This window comes from Anguilla rostrata, chromosome 18 (assembly GCF_018555375.3).
Source record: "Anguilla rostrata isolate EN2019 chromosome 18, ASM1855537v3, whole genome shotgun sequence".
In the NCBI taxonomy this organism is placed as follows: Eukaryota; Metazoa; Chordata; class Actinopteri; order Anguilliformes; family Anguillidae; genus Anguilla; species Anguilla rostrata.
In genome coordinates, this window is record NC_057950.1 from 7,197,295 (window position 1) to 7,211,007 (window position 13,713).

A 13,713-nucleotide genomic window follows, 5' to 3' on the forward strand; every position below is an offset into this window, starting at 1 on the left:
TCGCATGCACATGTGTGCTGTTGACTGGAGATCGCATGTATTTTTGCTCCACTCCAAATTCATTATGAAAAATCTGTACCATTCAGGTGCTGTTTTACGGGGCCAATCAGTTGCTGGTTTAGGGGGTCTTATAGTGTTTAGGGCTGTGGATATCTCAGACAAGAGATGCACACTCATAGATGGACATTTAAGGGTTCTGATGTGTCTCAAGAACACAATAGCCCTTTTTATTCAGCTGTATTTAAACGTCAGATGTTCAGCCAACCACCAGGAGCCAGTCCTCTTCCTTGACGCCAAATCATTGTGCTTTTTAGTCTTTGAGTTTTCGACAAGCTGAGACACATCTGGCCGGCTCTTCAAAGAGAGGGTTTGTTTATTGTTTATTGGAGATTTTGGAAAGCCCACTTATTTTTTTTTTTAGAGATAAATATCTGTTTTAATGAGATAAATATAGGCCTGTATTTTCTGCAAGAGAATTGTTGACTGTTTTTGTTTTAGGTTGGATTGGGGCAAGACACGGAAAAGTACGGCATCCTAGGCGATGGATATTAGATTCAGTGGGAGTGAGAACAATTCACATGAGATAGATCACTGAAAATATGTACATATACATAGTTGAAGGCATGTCTTTTTGATAGGTGGTTGGCTCCTGATCCTTATCCCTTGTGACAGGTAGTAAGCCCCACCCCCTTATTCTTTGTGACAGATAGTTGGCACCCTTACGTTTGAGTGGGACCTGCTTATCATTTTGTCTGATAAATCACAGTTGATGTTATCTGCCTCTGTTCTTGTAAGCTTCTAGAATATTCTAGATGTGCAAGAGCTTTATAATTCAACTAAGCCTATTATGACCAACGATATGAATCCCTGATTGGTCCTAATTCAATTTTCTGGGAAAGCCATTTAAAATGATGGGAATTACTTATTTTGATTGATAATGTTTATATTTCCTTGAGTTATTAAAGAAAACTCATCACTCTGTCTAGTCAATCCATTACCATTCTTTCGCTAAACCTCCTATGAATTTCTTGACTTATTATGTGCATGTGAAGGGTTGTTTACGGGATGAAATTGTCACCTTCTCAGTGAGCTTTTCCTCCTCTCTTCTGCGGCTGGGTTTGCTGTTCTCTTACACCCAGGTGGCATCGATATAGCCCCTGAGTAGCCTAAGGGTGTGATACAGTGTTTAAGATGGCAAAAAAAGAAGAAAAAAAAAAGAAAACGGTGATCTGAATACTAGTGGGTGAGGGTAGGGGTATGATGTGGAATGCTAAAAAGAGCTCTGAGGTCATGAATCTGAGTGGCTGCTGAGAGGGCCTTTGGCTCTTGCCGTTGATTAGGTCCGCTGGTCTTCCCAGCCTGGTCTTTATCGTGGAGAAAAGATTTTTATATGCCGTTCACAGTGCTCCTGACTCTGAAGCAGAGCAGTGATTTGGGGGGGGGGGGGTGTGTAAAAAAACAAGACACTGGGGGGGGGGGTACCCTGAAAATAGGAGATCAGGAAGGCGGAGGCACTTTCAACTTGATCAATGGCGGCGTAATCTGCGAGCCTATGGGTGAAATTAACATATAACATGATTAGGCAGTATATTTTAGCAATATAATATTAGCAATATAAATGTGGCAATGCAGTGTGCTGTGCTGTTTTGCAGGACCCTGTATGTTGTAAGTTGGAACAGTCAGTCCTGTATGTGTGTGTGTGTGTGTGCATGTGTGTATGTCTGTCTATCTGTGTGTGTGTGTGTGTGTGTGTGTGTGTGTCTGTGTGCATGTGTGTGTGTATGTGTGTACATGTGTGTATGTCTGTCTGTCTATGTGTGTGTGTGTGTGTGTGTGTGTGTGTATGTTTCTGTACGTGAGGGAAACGGGCCTCTCTTGGCTCGGCGTGTGTAACAAACACCACAGGCCTTTGCATAATCCAAGCTTTTAAATGGCAGCGGGCTTCGCATTCAGGTAACACAATCCAGGGAGTCTGCCCTACGAGATGTTTATGTCTGCCTCTCAATATCTGTTCACATGGGGAGCTTTCAGCGTAGTGAATGCTTTTTCTGGGAGGGGTTCCTTTGTAAGGTACCGATGGATTTAGTTTGGATCAGAGTCAGGTTCATTTTCTCTTACTGTACCAGATGCACACGTTTACAGCACAGTTCTAATATCTGGTTCAGACCAGCAGTAATGGACATTTTACTCCATTTAAAAGAAATGGTACCGGTGAGTGGTATTGTGAAGCACCGGGTCCACCGGGTCCAAAGCCAGCAGTACTGGTACATATATCAATAAATTCCTAGCAATACCCAACCCTACCTCTAGGAGGGAGTAGTGGTGGCTTTTTGTGCTGGGAGTTAAGTATGTGAGGTGTTATATCGTGTGCTTGTAAAAGGGGATGTAACAGAATTCAAGTAATTAAGCGCGGGAGGAATAAATAGGTTTACTGGTTTGGAGGGGGGTGGGGGGTGTGAGTGCTGGGGCCAGTGACGGTCAGTGGAGCTGAAAACTAAAAAGAGGTCATGGGGGGACTGGGGCCTCCGTACGGGGGGGGGGGGGGGGGGGGGGTGGTCTAGCGTCACCTGTTCCTCACTACAGTGTCACTCCCCAAGCCATTTAGAGACCAGGGGGGCAGGTGCATTCAGGATCCTAAATTCTTTGTTACAGTTCCCTTGAGGAGCTGGGGGGGGGGGGGGGGGGGCTGTGGAGCGGTACGTGTCCTGATCCGTGCTGCGTGTCCTGATCCGTGCGGTAGAGCAGGGCGGGATCTGCGCGATGTTAGCGGCGTACGGGTTGTGGCGCGCGCGGCGGTCCTCACCGCGGCCGTGCCCTGCTTCCCTCAGCGCGCGCGTCAACAGGCCCGTTACTGACGTTGAGAGGACCGGGGCCTTGAGCTCCACACGGCCCCACTCCACTCGCACCCTTCCACAAGTGGGTCCTTGTCACGGCGCGTATTTTTTCCAAGTGCCTGGTTAACAAAGGAGAGCGATCGGGGGGAGATTTCATACAAGGGCTTTTAACCCTGCCCCCACCCCCCCCCCACCCACAACCTGGCCAGAGAATAGGAGAAATACAGATGTCCTCCATTGTAATGACGTGTGAGAAGGACCTGTTTGAAGGGCTGCTGCTCGGGCTGTAAAGACGTGGACATTTTTAAGCCGGGAGGGAAAGCGGTGACCGAACTCACCCGTTCTAATGAGTGCCTGAGGGATTTTCACCACCACACTTCAGACCCCCCCCCCACCCCTTCTCTCCCATCTCCCCCCCCCCTCCCCACCCATCCTCCCCATCTTCTCCTTGCTGGCTTTTTATGGCGGTCAGAGAAACCCGAGGTTCGGCCAGCCTTGGCTTCGGAATGCAGGAGGGTCTTCACACCTGTCTGTCTGTCTGTCTGTCCATCTCCGAAGCCCGGTCTGGCCAGTGGCCCCGCCCCATCATTGTGACATCCTCACGCACGAAGCTCTCTGATTGGCTTTGGAGAAGTGCCAGGAAGCAGCACTGCTGGGATTCTGTTGCTGGTTTGTTTTTAACCTCCCGCTACGCGACTGTGTCACTTCCTCCTTTACACTGAACCAGTATGTTTACAAATGAATCGTTCTATCTGCTGTGCAATGTTTCGTGAAAAAACAAAATTAAGAGGTATGGAATTTTTAGCTTTTTTGCCTTTATTTCTTTTTCAGGATTTACTTTTTATTTGCAGTATATAAACTTAAACAAAATTAAACCAAACTAAAAGCCAAACATAGCACACTTTAAGGACTGGATGTATAAAACTGTTACTTTGTACAGTAATTAGATTCTGCGATAAACTGAGTTCATATGTTCCTTAAATTAACAACAAAAAAAAAGAAATGGAGCCAGTAACACTGTTAAGGGAAAATTGCAGTATTTAATTCAGCCTTAAATCTCCCTTTCCCAGAATCCTGAGCTAATTAAATATATTCAATGCACATGACAGACCATCTATTTGCAGTCATTGTTTGGACTGGGTTATTGTTCCTTTTTTCCCCTAATGAATACATAACTTCAAGATCTTGAGTCGAGTCAGTAGTTCTTCCTGGTTTGAACACACAGACACAGACAGTGTTGGAGAGGGTGGGCGCACCAAATCTCCCAGACCTTAAAATACTCCAGGGGGGCTACTGACCTCACCCCACACTTTCCCTCTGTCCTTGTAAACCTACGTTAAGTTCTCGGACACATAAGGAAAGGAAGACCACTCTCCTGCAAAAAGTGTTGCTGTCGCCAAAATTCATAGAAGGTACGACCCAAAGGTACCGAGGGTCAGCGCCCTTTTGCCACCCTGGCCTAGTTTGGCCTCCCCTAATGTCTTCCCTATTTGTGTCCCGCGTATGTGGGGGGCGCGGTCAACGTGAGCGTGCAGCTATGAGTCAGCAAGACTGCAGCTCGGTCATCAATCCCCCGTTTTGCGCGTAACATCTCATGAAACGGCCATTCGGAGTCCGATTCAGGCTGCTGTATAATCACAGCATGTTTTTCTGGTCCAAAGTGGCCTGAATGGGAATCTGTAGAAGGCCCCGAGAACGTTACTGTATGTAAGCATTATCACAGTACAGCGTGTTGTCCTTAGGGCAAATAGATTAGGATGGCTGATACGGTGCACTATGATTGTTGATATCATTGTACAGATTGCTGTGCTTAGAACACCTACAATAGGATTGCTGATATCACACTATAGTGTGCTGTCCTTAGAGCTCCTACACTAGGATCACCAGTATCGTAGTACAGAATGCTGTCCTTAGTGGACGCACACTGAAACCAGAACCCTAACATCACGTTGTTTGAAGAACCCAACTAAGTTGCAGATTCATGCAATCTTAAAGATGCAGTGAGTCATCGATTTATTATAGCAAAATCACGGCAGACCCACTTCCCTCCGAGTGTGTTAGTGCTCTCTGTGGTGCTAAATTCAAGAGTTCAAGATGCTAATGTGTCGATTCTGGACATGGGTTTGCTTTTGAGTTGGAGCACACTTTGTATGCCGTTGGCTGGGGCTGGGGAAACAGGTGGTACACTGTGGTTTTCAGTTCTTGGTATCATCGTCTAAATATAGTTCGTTTCTGTGTGCTTATGTGTATGTGCGTTTGTTGAAGATCCCGTATGGTGTCCTCAATAACTGTATGGTGATATTTTATTTGAACACACAGAAAGGATGATCTTTCTAAGAACTGTGGTGTGCTCAGTTCTCAGCACCTACCCCGCCCGAAAGCCCCCCCCCCCCCCAGTGCATTTTATTTACAAAAGTGGCCCCAACTATTTTACAAACATTTGCATTTATATACATATACAAAACAAAAGAATCAGCTCATCAATTATACCCATTCAATTATACCCACCTACTGCCAGCCACATCTGACAGCAAATTACCTCTGCTTATATACACTACACGTTATCCAGACTATACCATTTCCATATAATATTCAATATTTTATTCATAATATTCAATTATATTCAATATTCAATGACAGTATATGTTTTTACAGATAGAAATCGTTATACATTTGTTATCAGTTGATACTTTATATCTAATAATAACATATCTAATTGGGTTTGAGAAAATATTACGAATTCACTTTATGGTTTTCCCCACGTCTAAAATAGCCAATTCTTCTTGTACAGCGCTTCCGATAAAATTGCACAAAATCGTGACGTTCGGATTACGTCAGTCCAGTTTGAACATGGAACAATTTGAATAAACAACGGTTAGTAGCAACTCCTAACATTCCGTTTAATGAACATGGCATAGTTAAATAAATATATTTAGTGTTTGAAACCAGATGTGTATGTTTAAGTTGTTGCATTATGTTGGTGAACAGATGTACAGTAGCGAATGTGTTTGACTGGCAAACATAAATGGTACGCACTACATTTATGAAAGCGACGTACTCGCGCCAAACTGCCGCTGCCATAAGCAGTTACACAGTTAAAACCCGGTCGTTTAAAAAAATAGTGTCCTTGCAGGAACGGAGGGTTCGCTCAACATACACTTCCTGGTAAGTTTGTAACTGTTCCAGATGTTTAAAATATTTTATAAAAACATAGTATTATTGTGCTAAACGTTGGCCCTATATTTAGCCTTGTGTGTATTTTTGTACCCATTGCATGATTTGTTTAGGCCAGCCGTCTGCCTCTGTTAATTTGACAATTATTTGGCTTTCCCCATGGAAATTAATGACAAAGAGATTTTACGTGTGTTGCCTCATTCTTGTGCTATATTATAGCTGATACACTATTCTTAAATTTGGGGTAATATACTGTAGCTTTCACCTGTGATAATGTTATCCCTGACCTTTGGCCCTCCCATACACCATCAGTGCGCACTGTTATTGTTCTTTTGGCCTTGGCTTCTTTTTGATATTTATCAATAAAACACGTTTTTTAAAGAATAATTATGATGAAATAAGAATTAATTTTCATGTCTTTGAGCATGAAGTATAGGTCATGATCTGTGTTGTTGATCTTATACTGTATAGCCTTTTTTCCTCATTTTCATCAAGGGCATGAATAATTCTGGACCTGAGTGTATGTAACTGCTGTTTGAATTCGCTCGTCAAGCCTATGGTCAATGCACAGTTGCAGTCAATACGGTCTTGCCTGTTTTTTTTTTTTTGTTTTTTTTTGGACAGGTTGCAGGAATAAAGGAGATGCTCATCAGCGAAGCGTCACGTGACCTTGACCGGACTCTTCTAGAATCCATTACCAAGGCACTTTGATGAATAACGTCTGATTAGAAGGCCTTTATTAGAACACAAGGCAGCTAATGCTACCAGCTCCCTTCTTTAATTATGCATTAAAGCAGTTCATCAATACAGCCACTTCCGTGCCTGCCGCCGTTCCAGTCATTTTTTTCTTTTTTTCTTCCTGAAACAATCACAGCGACTGTGAATAATGGTTTTTCCCCTCCTTTTTTTTTGCCTGGAACCCACAATAAGCCTTTGTGACTGGAATGAGATTCCCTAAAAGACTCCGTTCCTTTCTTTAAGGGGGTTGCCTCTGAAATGGTGCCGGTCGATGCTACAGTAGCTTGCATTGGTTTACAGGAGCGCTTCGCGGCTATGCTCAAAGCTTCAAGTGAAAGCCAGGTGTCCTCAGAGAGAGAAAAAGAACAAACACTGTTCTGACATTACCGTTCTGGGCTCCGTCGGCATGCCGACTTCTTTCCATGAAGGCTGTAACCAGATGCCTCTTGGGGAGCCTCAGTGCTGGTGTTTGTCATCGCTTCTGTTCAGGAAACGTCCTCAGCTTTCACTGCCCACGTGAGCAAGCGCTGTCCTCAACATTTAGTAACCACGTGAGAAGATCAGCCATTTTTAATCCTTTGAAGAGTAGCTATTTTGGAATCTTTTTTCAGTGTCCTAGAACTCCATTTGGAGAAGTTGTTATCACTTATACATTTTATGTACATCGCAAATAATTATTTTGAGCACTCAGGCTTGTCAATAGATTCTGTAATGACTAGTAATTCTGTAATGTAATTCTGTAAGTTATTTATGGAGATCAAAGAAACTATTTACTAATACCTATATACGGCTGTTTTATTTATTTACAGTAGCTTCTTTGGCTCTATAACATGTACATGTGTAAATATGTTCTTCTGAAGTCTGTTTAAGCATTCTGGGTGCACATCTTATAAACAGCACGGCTGGTCACTTAGTGTGCCATCTGTCTTGGGGCTGCCGTCTGGGGAAAAAGAAATCCACACGTTTTCGTCCCTCCACCCCAGTTTGCAATCGCTGTCACCCCGCCACACGCACGCACCCACTGACACACACACTCACACACACACACACTCACACTCACACACACACGCACACACACTCACACACACACACACACTCTCACACACACGCACACACACACACGCACACTCACACTCACACACACACGCACACACACTCACACACACACACACACACTCACACACACTCACACACACACACACACTCTCACACACACGCACACACACACACGCACACTCACACTCACACACACACGCACACACACTCACACACACACACACACTCACACACACGCACACACACACTCACACACACATGCACACACACACACACACACACACACTACACACACACAACACACACGCACACCACACTACCACACAGCACACACACACACACACTCACACACACACACACACACACTCACGCACACACACACTCACACACACACACACACAACCCAGTCTCGCCATGGTGGCAGACGGGCTACAGCCGTCCCTGTGCGTGTGAAGTGTGCTCCTTGAAGCCAATAGCTGCGCAGCTCACGGTGGACTGCAGTGCGACTGCGCAGGAGGTGTACTCAGTGACTGATGCCTGTTCAAGGCAGAGGTTGAAATTTGCTGCACGTGCCCGAATGCAAGTATAGGGGAGCCCTCGCTGTGTCTGCTTGCTTATTGAGCCCTTTTCAAGGAACTCTTAGCTGCTGTGCTTTAAAAATGTGAATAATCGAATTTTTTCATGACCGTAGTTACTGCCTCTTCGTTTTTGAATAGTGTGAGTGAAGATGGTGGGACATGCTACACCGTAGCAGGTGGTTTTCACTCAGCTTTTTAAAAGTCAGATTTTTCTTTAACTACTTTTTAAGTGAATTTTTCTAAGTTAAAGACAAGGCCCAAACGTTTGCCCGCATGGGTCTTATCAGCAAAATGGCATTAAATTCGGTGCTTTATCTGCCATCGGAGAGGCACGACAGACCCGCCCCAAACCATCTGCTGCGGAAATGAGATGTGACCCGCTGCCACCTCCGCAGGCCAAGCGTTTCGGGCGACATTTGGTGTGGGAGCCACGGAACTCCCAAAAAGAACATATCGGACAAAATACATCGTGACATTTAAGGCCAAGATTAGCCATTTCAAATTCATCGTTTTTGGGCGAAATAATCGTGGATAAAGAGCTGAACTGTTCACCCCGTCTCCCGGCACTAAACGCCCTCCCCGTGGGCAGAGAGGGGGGGGGGACTCTTATAAACTCAAGCCCTCGCACAGAGGAGCCCAACAAAGCCGAGTCTGTTCCACAGCCCTGCCACTTCATCTCCCTCAGAGGGGGCCGGCTGGGCGTCGCACCCGCTGCCAGCTCGGGCAGGAGAGCCATCTTCTTTTTTCGGCAGCAAGGGACAGCTTGCGTGGCCTGCGTGCGGGTGTGTTTGTGTGGCCGAGAACAGGACGTGTTTCCCTGTGTGTGTGGTATGTCACAACACGCCGTGTGTGGGGCTTGTTCGTGTGGTTTGTTACAACAAGCCGGGTGTGGTTTGTGCGGTTTGTCACAACGGGCCGTGTGTGGTCTGTTTGTGCGGTTTGTCACAACGGGCCGTGTGTGGTCTGTTTGTGCGGTTTGTCACAACGGGCCGTGTGTGGTTTGTTTGTGCGGTTTGTCACAACAGACCATTTCTAGTTTGCGCGGTATGTTGCAGCAGGCTATGGTGTTGGGCGGCTCAGCCGACCTTTCGGTACTGCTCACTATTACTCTGTTTCCCATCATGCTTTTAGGCCAGAACAGAATTGGCATACGGCTGGCTTGATTATGTTTCTCCTGTGTATGGATGCAGTTTTCATCAGGGCCTCCCAAGTAATGTGGGCATTGATTTATTTCTAAATTTGCAGAGATCGCGATCAAAATAATTATTTTGTAAGAAGTTCTTCCATATATGACAGGAGTGTGTCCCACAAAATGTCCCTTACATTGAATTCACATAAAACAATTTTGTAATGCTCCGCCCCCTCTCCTCAGACACTCTTGATGTCAGTTGCCCCTTCTTATTACACTGCAGTTTGCAAATCAGACTCACGCAGACATGAGTTGGAGGAAGGAATTTCATGTGCAAATTTGTGCGCACCCGATCAACCAGCAGGGGTCGCTGCTGTGTGATGAAATGCTGTCATCCCATCTGACTGAAGCCCTCTTTTGCCTGGGACTGAGCTTGCACCAGTCCTTCGTCACTCTGCAGGACTGCTGGCCGCAGTCAGCACTGGCGCAGTGCGGACTTGATATGAGAATGTGGGGCCCATCCACACGATAGAACAGTGTTTTTACAGGATTCGCCTCCCAACAGCTCCTTCACATACAGTTTTGATAAGTTTTAGATGAACATCTGTAAACAGATGTAAAGATGCTCTCACAGTGTGTTTTCATGTAATACGGCATGTAATAGTCTGAGTTTTATTGGCTGTTTTGGCCACACTTTGTTTGTAGTGAGAGTCCATTAAATGTGTTGAAAAGCAGCCACAGTGCGGAGACTTTGTTGTTCTGGCGCTCGTAAATATAGGGATGTCTGCACTGATGATTGGTGTTGCCATGGCAGCCCCCTGCCGACCCTGCCAGCCAATGGTGATCGAGCGGAGCGTGGGCGATGACGGCAGTTATATCCCGGGTTTCCTTCTCACTGGCTGGCACACAGCGCTAATAATACCTATGGAATTCTGGGAATGGGCGTCTCATCCAAGCTTCTCTGGCACAGTGCGGAAGTTAGGGCGGCGGTGGGGGGGGGGGATGGGGTGTCTCCCTCAGATTACAGCGGTGTTAAAATAAGCAGATGGGACATCGTAAGACCCTGGTTTCAGAGCTGGCACTGAGGGCACATTTGCTCAACACGGCTGGTTTCACGTAGAATACTTTAAATCAGGGGTCCTCAGTCTTATCCAGAAAGGGCTGGCGTGGGTGCAAGCTTTCATTCCCACCAAGCAGTTACACACCTGATTCAACTACTCAGCCATGACAGTCTTTGCTAAGGACCTTGATTAGTAGAATCAGGTGTGTAACTGCCTGGTTGGAACGAAAGCCTGCACCGGCCCTTTCTGGATAAGACTGAGGACCCCTGCTTTAAATGATGAGGTGTTTTTATTGGTTTGTGTAAGTACTTAATGTAAGCATAAATGGTACGTCTTGTTAGTGTCTTAGATGGTCCCCTTTAGTCCATTTAAAGACACCCAGAGCTGTTGGCTAATTTGTTATTAGCTATTGGTGGTTTAGCTGACAATCAATATCTAGCTCAAATATCCCGCGTGAGATCAAACAGATCTTTTCTATGTGTAAAAACAGCTACTATGTATCTGAAAATGAAAAATAGGGAAAGTTAGTCGTTGGATGCACAATGAAAATTTTCACGAGATGCTGTACCTGACAGCTGGAACCCCTCGTTCCTGGGCGAGGTGAAGGCCAGCAGCTCATTCCCCTGAGGGGTTGCAGGCCACAGTCTGCACTGGCATGGCCCTGATTCAGAACCAGTCCGTGGGGCCCACCCAAACTCAACAGCTGTGCCTTACCAGGATGAGTTACCCAGAAGCCCACAGTTTACAGGTTGGACTCACCTGAAAAAAGAAGCAGTTTCTCCACAACTGAATTTTGACCCCTCGCACACCTTAAGGTGCCTTTTAAGGACGTCGAGCAGTTCGGTGTTCCTAGCCTCCCCCGTGAGCGATTCGGCCAGCAGTGCCCCTAATTCCCTGGCCCCTGTCCTGTGTCGTTCAGAGGAGGGAATGTTAGATTTGGCCCCTGGCAGGATTTCGGCCTCGGTTCCTCCTCTCCCAGGAAACGGGAGGCCTGTGCCGCGGCTCCTGATTTAGCTCCGCTGCAGACTGACTGCAGATAATTTATGGCTGCCCGCTTGTCCAGGAGAAGTGAATAGAACTGCAGAGATGTGCAGCAGGTGCAGATTTTTCTCTGTGGGGGGAAAAAAGCCGACCGCACGAGCGTGTTTTTCTTCCACCTGTGGCTGACTCTCGTAGCACAAGGACACAGGGCATGTGAGGTGTGTCTCTGCTCTCTCCATAGTGGAGGCTAAGGTGTGTCTCTACGCTCCATAGTGGAGTCTAAGGTGTGTTTCTATGCTCCATAGTGGAGTTTGAAGTGTGTCTGTGCTCCCTCCATAGTGGCGTTTAAGGTGTGTCTCTGTACTTGCCATTATTCTCGCCAAATTCTTTTAGTTCAGACCACAAGAGCACGACTTCTTTTGCAAGGAAAGAAATGCATTTTCAGTCTGGCATCCATAAAGGGCTGAACTGCAGATTCCCGTCCAACTGCACTCTTTTCCTTATTCCTATGTTCTCATTGGGCAGCCCTGGGGACCTTCTGATTGGAGGCGAATAGATCCATTGTCATAAGTGTGCTTAGATGATTGCTTTTGGTATCGTCGATTGAGGGGCACAGTTGAGGTCACAGTCGGGCCGGTTTTTACAGTCTTCAGCCCGCTAGTTTGCGTGCGTTTCCGCAGGTTCTCTGACTTATTTAAACTTAAAGCGACGGGCGCCGTTGTCCTCCCACAGCCTCCGGACGTCCCGCAGCCCTCGGGAACTTATTAGCCGCCGTCCCGAGACGCAGATTGGAAAATTGATGCTGCTGCTCCCGCCGTAATTGCATCTGCCGGAGAGGGCTTGCGGGGGCAGGAGGGCCATGTGGTTTCGGAGATAGCGAGCGTCTTCCTGCCACGCCCTCTGCATATTAGCAAGGCGGGGCACGCCACCGATCGGGTTAACGTCAGCCGCCCGTCTCCAAGGGCAAGCGCGTGCTGACAGGAGTTCATCTGTTAATTACAAGAGCGGCAAAAGCCGGGCCATGTTTTTTAAATTTTTTTTTATTTTCCCTACATGCTTGCAGGCACCCTCTAATAGAATCTAAAAGACTAAAAGAATTTACTCTGGTAAGCTGGAAATCAGAACCATTTCATGTTTCGTATGTGTATGAAAATTACAGTGGGGGAGAGGCTGGGAGAGGTAGCAGGTGGGCGCTAAGTGGACTGCTGTCACGATGCAAATGATAAATGCCTGGAATGTTCAGGCAAACTCTCCCCCCCCCCGAGTGCTTTTAAGATCTGACACGTATGTAAGCTCCTAATGTCTGCCGTGTTATGTAAAATCATGTGTGGAGTGATCAGTAAGGACCTGTGTTCAGTAAAAGCATACGGAGCGTGATAAAGGAGAGGTAGTGCAAAGTCATGGTGAGAGTGAGATGTATGGAGTTGATATGGTGCAAAATCATGCGTGGAGTGATACATAATAGAGTAGATGTGATGTAGGCTAATATGGTATGATGTAAAGTAGTAGATGTGGTATAAGATCTTGCTTGGAGAGCTACATATGGAGTAGAGAGGTGGTGTAGGATGTGGGAGTTTTGGTAACTAGAAACTGTACAGAGGGATTATAGGTAAACGTGTGCCATACAGAGGGATTATGGGGAAATGTGTGCTGTACAGAGGGATTATCAGTAAATCTGCACTGTACAAAGGTATTATGGGTAAGTGTGTGCTATACAGAGTGATTATGGGTAAATGTGTGCTGTATGAAGGGATTAGGAGTAAACCTGTGATGTGCAGGGGGATTATGGGGAAGTCTGCTGTACAGAGGAATTATGGGGAAGTGTGTGCTGTACTGAGGGATTATGGATAAATCTGTGCCATGCAGAGGGATTAGGGGAAAACCTGTGCTGTACAGAGGGATTATGGGGAAGTCTGTCCTGTACAGAGGGATTATGGGTAAATCTGTCCTGTACAGAGGGATTATGGGGAAGTCTGTCCTGTACAGAGGGATTGTGGGTAAATCTGTCCTGTACTGAGGGCTTGTGGGTGAGGGACATGGGTTTACTGCTCTGGGGAGACAGTGACACGTTGTCCTCAGGCTCAGAACTGGACTGTGTGAGCCAGCCACTCTCCACATGAGACCATTTAACTTAATTAACTGTGTTGAGCATCATCTGGTCA

General features: G+C 46.3%; 1 protein-coding gene across 5 annotated transcripts in view; it reads left to right on the forward strand.

The window, feature by feature from the left end:
* LOC135245316 (vinculin-like) overlaps positions 1–13,713 on the forward strand; it is a 54,505-nt gene that overhangs the window by 5,519 nt on the left and 35,273 nt on the right. The window contains exon 1 of one of the 5 annotated variants that reach the window (XM_064318314.1): positions 12,502–12,657. The exons of the other annotated variants lie outside the window; for them this stretch is intronic. The gene's annotated coding sequence lies outside the window, so the exon portion shown is untranslated. Of the gene's footprint in view, positions 1–12,501; positions 12,658–13,713 lie in introns of those variants that run through there. 5 annotated transcript variants of the gene reach the window in all.